The sequence below is a fragment of the Saccostrea cucullata genome, unplaced genomic scaffold, assembly GCF_032062105.1.
Source record: "Saccostrea cucullata isolate Sc308-1 unplaced genomic scaffold, CSIRO_AGI_Scuc_v1 ctg13039, whole genome shotgun sequence".
NCBI classification, from domain to species: domain Eukaryota; kingdom Metazoa; phylum Mollusca; class Bivalvia; order Ostreida; family Ostreidae; genus Saccostrea; species Saccostrea cuccullata.
Window position 1 is genome coordinate 7,391 of NW_026920998.1, and position 10,920 is coordinate 18,310.

Sequence of the window (10,920 nt, forward strand, 5' to 3'; positions counted from 1 at the left end):
CTGCATATAATTAAAATTTTTCTAAGTTGAAGGGGCATAACTGTCCAAAATGGCTTTTTGTACCCAATATAGAACTTAACCTAGATAATCTTATGATAAATCTGTATACCAAATTTCATTACTTCAATTATATGCAACCTCCGCAAAAAAATGAACAGAAACTGATAGTGGACCGACAGACAGCAGCAAAGCAATATGCTCTCTCTTCCTCAAAGGGGTTTTAATAAAAACAGACTGTGTAGATGTGAAACTGAAAAAAATGTCAAACAATGTGCTTAACAATGAAACAAAAAACAGGGATTCATAACAAAACAATAATTCCCATAAATATGTACAATTATCATTTATTTATAGAATTTACATAAATTTATGTAAAACTTCATAACAATAGCCTCACAGCCCATACAAATTTGAAATGAAATTCCTTACAAATTACAAACCTAACAACATAAGAAGAACTACATGAACATAATACATGTCTGGTTCACAGCAATTAGCACTTGCATAACTTAGTAATGCATCCAATACAAAAACAAAGAAAGGATAAGACCATAAATATATGTCTTACAAGAAAATTAAAATACAGTATATCTACTGCAGACATTAACAATATGTACATGCATACCGGTATTCCATAGTCATTAAATGTTCTTCAAAATTATAAGTAATCAAAAGTTTGCCAATTCTTTGCATTATGGACCTGCATGATTTACAAAACATAATTTCTTATGACATTTTTGATGGTACGCCTGCATACTGGACATTTTCGTTTCTTTCTCTTTAGGCGTTTGGCACAAGGGTAACAGCAAACCTGATGCCCTGTGCTCCCGTGAATGATGCTCCCGTTTTTAGGTCTCTTCAAACAAATTATACACGGATCCTCTGGTGCTTTTTTAACCGGGGATTCTTTACTTCTATAATTCAGTGAAATCCTCCTGGACCCAAGCTGGACAAGTTCTGCTTGAGACGATGCAGTGTCTTGGCTAGAAAGACAAATTCCAGAATCTATGGAGTCCGATTTCAGTGTCTCTTTTTGTGACTCACAATATCTGGAGTATCTGTTTCACTATCCTCCTTCCATTTTTTATTTGAGTCTGTTTCTTCACTGGAGGGTGAACGCTTTCTTTTCTCTCCAAGCCAGCCCGGGCGTATTTTCAGCAAAATTTACAGTGACCGTATACAGGGGTGTTTTTTGTACCACATGCACAAGTTATGATCCTGAAAAAGAAAATAAAAATCAATGCAAAATCCATTTTGAAGGAAAAGCAGTAAATTATTAAATGGGAATAAGCATCAATGAAAAAACCTAAAACACAGTAAATTGATTTCCCTTCATTCAATAATTCTGTGAATCAATAATATATGGAGCCATGTGACTAACTAAATGTATTGTTGATAAATGTACTACTGTAGATCACAAAATTTTCCTGACACATTTTCATGAGATAGACATTTACTCTTTATTAGTGAGACAAAATCTCCACGAATTGTGGTTATTTCTCTACGTTTTCATGCCGCTCCTACTGCGACATGTATGGGACCTCGGTCTATATGGTCTCATCCAAAGGACCTGCCTGGTTTTGGAACCACGCAACAAGGATGAACTCCTTACTTTGCGATTCTAAGAATCAGAAACTCTAACCACTGTGCCACAGGGCGACTTGTGATATAAGGAAGGGATAAGTTAAAACCTGCATGTACATTTAGAGTATGTAATTTTGAATAAACATATAGAAGAAAATACTGTAAATCACTTTTTATTCAGGCAACTATTTTTCACGTAATTACACGGTTATTGCTTGCAAAAATAAAATTCTAGAGTATATTGGTATTCCAATGCCCCTGAGTGACAAGTACAGAACAAAAAAAATTGTAGCTCTCCACCGGCAAGTGGTGCAGGACCGAGTGATAAATTCTTGAGAGGGACTTGAAAGAACATAAAATCAACAATATATCAGATAAAGAAAACTACACAACTGTTTACTATAGAGCACGACAATGCAAGCAATTATGTCATATACATATATTTTTAAAAAATTAAACAAGTATCACTCTCATCTGCCCAGAATTCCACATCACTGTCATGAACAAACCACAATCACATCCTGTGTAAAGTACCCGTAAACATTACAGTACATGTAAATGTGCACAATTCTGCTAATTTTTAGTCGGAATAAATACAGTGAAATCTTATTAATTAGACATTAGTAATCTGGAATCAATCTTCACTTTCAAGAGAAATATATTGGGAACAATTCATTTTTATAGATGTATACACACTAACATAACTAAGGCCAAAAAAATGAATCTAACGTTTCTTGATGCAAAAACATCAATATTAAAATATATACAGCAAGTTCCTTTTTTATTTAACAGGTGTTATTTTCTATTGTCAGAAATCGACCAACAAAATGATGAAAACAGTTGAGACTGATGCATTTCTTGGCTCATACATAAAATTCAATATATAAAAACTTTAAATAATGTTTTTCCAACCATTTCTATATACACTTATAAGTGAATTCATAAAATACCTCATTTTAAACAAGAAATGCATTATGAATCTCATAATGTCTATGTATCTTAGAATAAGTATATAAAGGGGAATAACTCATCAGCAAGCCAGTGACATGATATAATTGTTTGTATTTTACTCATAAAATACATTTATTTGGAAAATCATGAGCATTAAAGCAACATTTTATAAGAGTAAGCAGAGGGTTTATGAAACTTAACAAAGACACTGTCCATGAAAAGATTTGTGTCGAGTATACAAGCCTCACCTGTCCTGATACGACGGAGGAATTCTGTGAGATGATGTCGGAAGGCTGTGAATCCTACTATCTCATACTCGATCGAGAACGTGTCCGAGTCCTGCTGATCCTCCTCCAGGAACCACAGGTCATCTGAGGACTCCTCAATTCTACTGGACGACCCATCCTGCTATAGGAAATAGAAAAATATCATTACATTCTCTTCTGGCTATTTACCGTATGTCAATTGTAAATCCAATTATATTTTTTGTGAGATTTACAAATTGAACATGCTCTAAGCATAAGAAACGTCTTATAAATCTTTACAGTAAAACTCGTTTAATACGAACATGGATATTGTGAATGCATGGATATAATGAAGTTATCTTGGATCCCCAATATAATTTAAATGTAACGATCTCCTCATACGGATATCAGATATAGCGAAGTAATTTCATCGTTTACAAATCCAAGTGACTCTGTTATAATCAAGTTTTACTGTACTTTATTTAACATTAATACCAATATCAACAGTGTCACCCTCAGTATATTTATGTATGAGGAAATATAAGGAATTTAGGCAGGCACTTGTCAGTGATTAAATTTTGATGCAGCGCTGATTACCACTGCATTATGTGAGTAATCAGTAATCTTCTGATTATAACTACCTGGTTACTGGTGTGATCTGTGTCTGAGTCAGTATCCACCTTCACCTTAATGTACAATGGATCAAAACATTCAGAAGACCCTGAACAACCTGCCTGATCTCGATCTGAAAAGTAAATAAATTCAGTCAATTACTAATACCCAAACATCTCATCTTGATTAACATGATTAATGTCAGGTATGAATATGAAAAGGTCTTTCTTATTAAAAAGCTTTTTAAAGTAATGGTTAAAAGAATATCACAAATATCAAAAAGTATACACATCATTTAAACATGTGGACACCAATTTCAGAACATGAAAAAGAACCATTTTCAGTCATAAAATAAAATTTTAATACTAACTTTGGCTGGGTCCTGCTTCCGAGCTGTTCTTTAACTGCTTTCAAAAAATATTTCTTTTTGCACTTCCGCCTGCGTCTCCTGCTGTTCCCTCTCTGGCGCCCCTTGTGGTCCTCCTAGGCGCCCCCCTGTGGTGATGTGGATGTTGACTTTACAGATGTATTTTGAAGTGGAGGGGCCAGTACTTGGTAATGATGGACCTGTAAGTGAATTCTAAATACTGTAGGGCTAACAAAATTCATGCATGTATTGAAAATATTTGTCAACCCTCAAAATGTCATTTGGGGTTTTAAGGATCCCATTATTTGTTGTTTATACCCCATCCCGACATTTAACATTTTATCCCATCCAATAATTAATTTTTCTGAAATTTTCATGGATGTACTGTTCAGAAAATTTAATAAAAGAAATTTAATTAAGTCTAACTTACCTCCCCTGTAGCTGCGGTGTCCTGTGAGGGGGCAGCACCAGTTTCCTGTTGGTTTCTAGGGAGAGGTCTGGTAACCAGCAATGCTTCTCTTCAGACATGTGTCTGAGGAGCTGGTAGCAGTTTTTATGGATCAAATTCCTAATGAACAAGAAAAGATCCTGTTTCTCTTTTGTAAAATGGCAATACAACACAATGATAAACATTGTTCCAAATTACATTTTGAACTTCTGAAATGTGTCAAAGTGATTGGAAAGCCCAAAAATAACAAACATCTTTCATATTTTACTCTTGATATCTCAAATTACTGAGTATTGGACATTTCGAAAAATGTTTTTCCTTGGTCACATGGAGTACGAAATAACAAGATTTGGCTGTATGTAAAAATATTCCCCTTCCATTAAAATAATACTTTTTTTTAAACAAGAGGCCCAAGGGCCTTGAATATCTTCTGCATAAATTGTACAATCTATCACTTCTTTGAAGCCTCCATACTCTATTAGTATCATAAACCCAAATGCATCAACTTACGAAGTTTGATAATATTTAGCCAGTTAAGGATAAGATATTATAATATAATTATAAAATTTCAAGTAGGTACAGTGACCTACGATTTTTATTGAAATTTTCTGAACTCAAGATACATTAATTGACAAAGACTGATGATTCTAATTAAGGACAGATTGATACTTCAAATTTTTTCTTTAAAAAAGATTAAATATCATGTCACAAGTTACATGTATGAAAAGTGGATGGTTCTTAGAATTTTTGCTAAAAAGTAACCTGGAATGAAATAGATTTGGAAAATATTAGTAATATTTCAGATAAAAAAAATATAGACAAATCACATTCAGTAAAGATTTACAGGTGAAAATAAATTTGTATGTTATCATGGCGCTAAAAGTGTAATATAAACCTTAGAAAAATATACCAAGCCAGGTGAATTTTAAGAGGAAGATCGAAATGATAAAAAAGTGGCAATATCACATAGGCTGATTTTTAAATTTAGCTTTTCCTACTGAATAAAATCACTCGGTATAAGATCTATGCAAGTTTACTTTACACTTTTAGTATCAATAACATATTCAAAAATTTATTTTACCTTCAATGTTTAATGAATGTGATTTGTCTATATTTGTGTTTTCATTGCAATATTACTAATATTTTCCAAGTCTTTTTCATATTCCATTTCAAGAAAAAATTCTAAGAACCATCCACTTTTATAAACTTGTGACATGATAAAAATAATTTTAAAGAAAAAGATTGTTTGACATCATCTGTCCTTAAATAAGTACCTGAGATATTCAAAAGTAGGTCACCATGACCTACTTTTTGGTCAACATTCTCTGAAAACCCAAATGCATCATCTGACAAAGTCTGACGATTCTAAGCCAATTAGTACCAGAGATAATCTAAATATAGCCATCAAATGTCAAAAGTAGGTCATGGTGACCTACTTTTTAAAACGTTATCCAAAAACCCAAGATGCCTAAACTGACAAAATTTGATGATTCTAAGCCAATAAATACCTGAAATATTCAACAGTAGGTCACGGTGACCTACAGCGACTTTGTTAAAACCCAAGATGCCTCAACTGACAAAGTTTGATGATTCCGAGCCAATAAGTACCAGATATAATTAAATATAGCCATAAAATGTGAAAAGTACGTCACGTTGACCTACTTTTTAGTCGTCCTGCATTCTCTGAAAACCCAAGGTGCCTAAACTGACAAAATTTGATGATTCTAAGCTAATATGTACCTGAATATTCACTGTGACCTACTTTTTGGTCGACATTCTCGGAAAACCCAAGATTCCTCAACTGACAAAGTTTGATGATTCTTAGCCAATAACTGCCTGGATACTTAAATATAGCCATAAAATGTCAAAAGTAGGTCACTATGACCTACTTTTTAATGTACAATCTCCGAAAACCCAAGATGCATCAACAAAGTTTAATGATTTTAGGTCAATAAGTACCAAGATACTTAATTATAGCCACAAAATTACTAATAGGTCACCATGACCTACTTTTTGGTCATCACTGATCCAAAAACCCAAGATGCATCAACTCACAAAGTTTGATGATTCTAAGCCAATAAGTAATGGAGAAAAATATAGCCATAAAATGTCGAAAGTAGGTCATCATGACCTACATTTTGGTCGACATTTTTCAAAGACCCAAGATGCATCTACTGACCAAGTTTGATGATGGTAGGTCTAAAGGTAATCAAAATATTTTAAACAATTTGAAAACAAATGTCGGCAAAAATTCAAAAAGTAGGTCACAGTGACCTACTTTCATAAATATGTTATAAGGTCCCAAGATGCATCAAAGTACAAGATTTGATGATTCTAAACCTCCCAGTGTCTGAAATAATGGGATTAAATGTTTTTAAAGGGATAAGTCATAAAGTTCAAAAAGTAGGTCACGGTGATCTACTTTTAAGTTGACATTGCTTGAAGACCCAAGATGCATCAACTGACAAAGTTTGATGATCATAGGCCTTAAAGTGTCCAAAATATGCCTTCAAATCAATTTGAAAACAAATCCCCACAAAATTTAAAAAGTAGGTCACCATGACCTACTTTTGAGTTAACATGATGTGAAGTCGTAAGATGCATCAACTTACAAGATTTGATGATCCTAGTCCTTATTAAGCAAAATATACACGTTTTTATTAATTGTAAATTTAGGTCAACTTTGAAGTGACCTTGAGACCACGCCCTTTGCCCAAGGGTAATTCCCTTGCAAGAATTTTAATCTTCGACATATCCTGATCCTTGTATGTAAGTTTGGTGAAAATCTGCCTGGTGGTTATGGAGAAGAAGATTTTTTAGCAACCAGTACTTTTGGTTTTGTTTTCCTGATTATCTCCCCTTGTTTAAGGGTCCCAACCCTTGTTTTAGAAGTGAATGGTAGCCCTTTGGCCAAGATACCCTGTGACAAATTTGGTACTGATTGGCCAAGGGGTTCTTGAGTTATGGCCCATATTCTAAAAAGTTTACGCACACCGCACAAATGGCCATAGATTTGGCTGTATGTAAAAATATTAATTTTTCATTTAAAATTATATATTATTTAAAAAAATAAAACCAAGTTTTGTACTTTATCCCTAACTGATGAATTCAGCTAGCACACAAAATACTATTTAACTTACAGAACATCAGCGATGGTAAATTTCTGAACACCAAACACCTCACTGAGTTCGTCCTGGCCGCAGTTGACTTCACTCGGGTCATAAGGGTTATACAAACGCCTCTTTCCTATATATTCCTTTAAGCAGTGGATGATCTGATCAAAAAATAAAAATTATTGTGATTCAATCCTCATATTTGAATATCACTTAATAAGTTATATTCTCATTAAGAAAATATCATTATTCTCATAAAGAAAATATCATACCTCTTTCTTTGTAAAGAAATTGCTTTCAGCTCCACCATTTTTAAGTATCTTTAAGAATTCTTTCTTTGGTCGGAACTGTTGGACAAAAAAGAATTAATGTGTACTATATATAGGTTTATGATAATACATATCAGACTAGAAAACTTTTTTTTCAGTTAGATGAGGTCCTGGGTAAAACTGTAAAAGAACACGCATGCTTAAATGACTGTTTGCAATTTGGTTCAGTAGGCTGGACTGTAATATGGGAATTTCTAGTTGTTCTTTTTAAAGAAAAGTTTTCAGGTTTTTATTTGAATTATGTATTTGGATTCTTCTCTATCTCAACATCTCCACATTGATATAATATTATTTATTATATACCCATCAATTTCCTTGTTTTTGTTACTGTTAATTTTACAGTATGTATTTCAAATTTTCCAGATCACCACACTGTTATTTTTGTCAATCCAAATCACCACTCTCTGAAAGAAAAAGTGAGCTAGTATCAAAAACATGACATTTTTTTCTTGACGGTGAAAACATCCATTGAAAGGCATGCTTTGTTTTATGAATAAATATTATACAATAATTGCAAAAAAATCTTCACATCTATATTTAGCTATTTATAAGGGGGTATATAATAAATTTATCATTCCTAAATATTTGCATAGGTTGATCCGAAGAGCCGTATGTACAACAGTTTAAGAGGAGTGGTGCTGACAAACTGTTCATCTCGTTATTCAAAATATGGCCAAAAAGTCTAAGTTGGAAAGTGTGGAAATTCCCTTCGGAAATACTGTTATAATAATATATATATATCTGGTAATATATATGATATATTGTGTCAAAACATGTACAGTATGTATTTCAAAGTATCTACAAGGGGTTATCAAAAAGTTCATGGACTGAGGCTATAAAATTAGTACTATGTAGTGTGTGCTCTCAAAATTTATATGGAACATAAAACAACAAAAATAAAGAATTGTTGAAAATTTTAGTTTGATATGTTCATTATTTGCCAAATTATTATAAAATAAAAATGACATTATGACCACCCGGAGCTGTCGTCGTTTATTTTCATGACGTCCAACAACGTAATTGTTTTTCAATGTCCTTTTCTTCTACTTCATGCACTTTTTATGGATGAGATTCCCTGGAGCTGAGTAAGGACTTAAACCCGCCTTGTTTATATGATTCTACAATTTCATAAACAGCGGCTTTCAATGAATATAATATTCAAAATGGATTTATAAATTAGGAGAGACCCTTGCTTGATTGTGCAAGTATACTTCGTATTTGGGAGTTCAATATCTACAACACATGATCAATGTCATTTTTTGACGCGATTGATTTTTCACACCTTGACTACAAATCGACATTAACTGTGTATCCCTTTTCTCTCTGAATCTACTTTGACATCAAAAGACAAGTATTCTGGATGCATATTATTTCCCTGTAGCCAGTTTAAACATTTCTTAGATTTTACCAGTTTTTTCATAGAACTTCCAGAATAAAGTGAAAATTTCATATTTTATAGAACAATTGTGTCCCGACACATACCTAAATGCACGCGGATTTTTGGATGTCAAATGTTGCATACAAAGAGTTTTTCTCTATACACATAGGACGCAAAAACGTTGTGTTCGAGGTTGTACCGCCTGGACATACCATTGCTTACAAAAACAATAACTAATTTATTAAAAAATAAAATTTAGAATTTATGGTTTATTCTTAAGATAGAAAAGATTATGCTTACTAGATATTTAAGAATTCATTGATGTGCCTAAAGTGGTTTTAATTTTATGGTGCTAGTCCACAAACTTTTTGATAACCCCTCATATTTGCTTGTTATTTTTAAGACAAAAAAAATTGAAATCTATATTGTCACTCAAAATGAGAAAATGAATAAAACTTCATTCCATATTTTTCACTGCCCATTGAAACAGCATAATTAAATGTCAAGTTTGAACATTACTGGATAATTAAGGAAGAAATTTCATGTAGAAGGAAACAGGAAATCTTTGGACAAACAGAATTCCTAAATTCATGAAGTTCATTTAAAGCAAAATTAATCTATACATGCTGTGTAGATATATCTGCTTTGAGTCATCACTTTGCTTGCATTCAGCTTTCATGTCATCAAATGTTTTATCATTATAGCTCATCATTATGAAAACTCTTCACATTCAAAGAACAGATATGCATATTAAGCATATGGATACTGGGTTTTAAGAATGTGGCTGCTATTTTTTCCTTACCAGGGGTACACCAACTGTTATCTCCTCTGCCACCACAATGTGGGAGGGACCTGCTATCCGACTGCCACCCTGAGGTTGCTGGTTCGTTGCCCTCGCTAGACCTGGGGAACACTGCTCTGGTTTTAAAGCAGACTTCTCTTTTTCTTCCCTCTCACCAATGGAATTTTTTTCCTCTGAATTTTGTCTTGCTGTATTGCTTTCCTGCATTAGAATGATTCATAAATTAATTAGGTCTAATTTTTTCAGTATCTCTCTAAAAACTGAATTGTACTTTCGATATCTACGGATATATTAATTTTCTGCTATTTTAGATTGTACAATGCATTTCTATTAATTTCCAAATTTTTAAAGTTAATTTAAACAATAAACTTTTTTAAGCTTTAAAGATCAGACAACTGAAATCATGGTAATTCCATCTTAAACATTGGACAGAATGTTTTCTCACTATGAAATAATTTTGCCTTTTAAAATATGACAATTTTTTCTAAAACATTTAAAAATTCTAATCACTAGATGTGAATGCCACTATTATAATTTTTTTTTTTTAATTAAAAATATAAATTTATTCATGTCATTATTACCATATGCATAAAATAATTTTTTTTCATATCAAGAAAATTTGAAGTGAACTTTTCTTCCTCCAAGATATTTCCCTCCAAATTACTTAAACTTTAAATTCATTAATGTTTCTTTTCAAAATGATTTTAAATTTTACCTCACTAATATTAACCACAGCAACAAACCGCCTAAACAGAGAATCCATGGTTACAGAAATGTGCGCAAAACTTTTAAATCCACACATTTTATAATGTAGTAATAATTCCTTGTTGCAGACAAGTCTGAACAAGCGTTTTCGACTCTCACAATTTCGTCATTGTTAAAAATGACAAAATTTAGATAAAACACATTTCCTGTCCTTAGTAAATCAACCAAGCAAATACATACCTGACCTCGATCCATTCCATCTTTAAGAACCGGTTTATCTTTCTGACGCTCTGCCATACTAAGAGAAAGAAATTCAAAAAAATTAAATAATGTTATTGTATCTTAGTAATACATCATACTACATGTAATAATATGCAGCTATTAAA

The 10,920-nt window shown here is 32.5% G+C and overlaps 1 pseudogene; it reads right to left on the reverse strand.

Annotated features, from left to right (window-relative positions):
- Positions 1-463: 463 nt before the first annotated feature.
- Positions 464-10,861, reverse strand: LOC134258937 (E3 ubiquitin-protein ligase Mdm2-like; annotated as a pseudogene).
- Between the last annotated feature and the right edge of the window lie 59 nt (positions 10,862-10,920).